This window comes from Physella acuta, unplaced genomic scaffold (assembly GCF_028476545.2).
Source record: "Physella acuta isolate Inbredline_101_S28 unplaced genomic scaffold, ASM2847654v3 ptg001698l, whole genome shotgun sequence".
Lineage (NCBI taxonomy): Eukaryota > Metazoa > Mollusca > Gastropoda > Physidae > Physella > Physella acuta.
In genome coordinates, this window is record NW_026733211.1 from 216967 (window position 1) to 218682 (window position 1716).

Genomic DNA, 1716 nt, shown 5'->3' on the forward strand with positions numbered 1-1716 from the left:
AATTTTTTTACACTTTAAAAACCATTCTTGTTATGTATCTTGACAGATTTAAAGGTGGTTTATTAAATTAGTATTGGGAAAATAAAATTTTGACAGATTAAAAGTGGTATATTAAATAAATGTTGTGAAAATAAACAATGAGACTTGACAGGCTCAAGAAACAGGAAGTGGGATACAGGAAATGACATCATCAGTTGTGAGCTCTGTTTAAAACTTGGTTTCTACCAAACAACTTTTTGAAGGGGAAGCCATGTGCTCAGCTAATGGTGCAGGTTTTACTACGCACACCACATATAATATTGAGCCTGAAGCGATATTTCATCATCTTTTCCTGTTTTTTCCCAAGACATATGAGGCAGATGAAGTAAAGTTCATCTGTTTCAGTGACCTTGACATATATAGTATGGTCAGCACTATGCCCAGTCGCTTTTGTTTTCCTTAACGTGAGTTAGGTACCCATCCGAGCTGAGTGGACTCTTGGACGTTCTATTGACTTAAACCCGGAATCGAACTCGAGATTTTCTGGTTAGCAGTCTAGCTCTGTACCGCTACCACGCCGCCCCCTTGAAGCGATATCTACCAACCCCATACGCCACCCTCTCCCGATCGTTTAGCTTTACACCACGCCCCATATTTCATCCATCGCCAGACCCTCGACAACCAGTGTGTATAGAGTAGCACATCTACACATCCCCTCCCACCCCCGGCCTCCCCTCTTATGTCATCCGCCATTTTCTTCTTACGATAAGCACCAAACACGCGGTGCGAATGGCAATGTCAAGGTCATACAGAGCTAAGAAAATGCATTTTTAAGACAGAGTAGCAGACATTTCTGAAGTATCTTTCTTTTCCCTTCATGGTGAACCCAAGTCTGCGTTTTCTAGAAACCTAATAGATTTAGATCAGAAAAAAAAAACATACAGAAGAATTTCCAGGTAAAAAAAATTTTGTTGCGGAAATTATTTCTGCCTTTAGCGTCCAGTAGAACTGATGCCAAAACGGTCTGCCCCCCCCCCCCTCCACCTGTCAAGAGGTTTTAACTGCTGCATCTTGTTCACCCTGTATCCCTTCAACAAGGGCAAATTTGTTTTCCTGTTTTCAGACGTTCACAACCCCGTGTCATTAGCTATCACATTACCTCCAACCCTCCCCCCCCCTCATGACACACGGTCACAAAATTACGAACCGCCCCTCCTCCCTTGAAGTGTGACGTCATCTATGGACGATCCCTATGACGACACATCTCCTTTCCTGTTTTCAGACGATCACAACCCCTTGGCGTTAACTATCGCAATTGCCTCCACCCCCTTCTCCCCCACTCCGCATTATACCCTCACAAAATTACGAACTGCCCCTCCACACTAGGAATGTGACGTCATTTATGGACGACCCCCTATGACTACAACTCTGTTTGTCTACTAGATCTTCTCTGCTCTCTTTGATAATACAATGTCTGTCTCTTTGCTGCCTGATGCTGTTGTACGTGGACAAAACAAATCAATGTGTGACTTCAGTATCTTCTGCAAGTCTAAACTCAATAACTATTCAATATGAAATCTCTCTTTATCCCCAAATGAATATTTGTAAAATAAATTTAAAAAAAAAAGTAAAGATGCCTCTATATCTATAGACCTAACGATCCATTGGCAGATGAAGTGGAGTTCAAATGTTTATTGACTTCGGCATATAAAGGGATAATGTGGTCAGCACTATGCC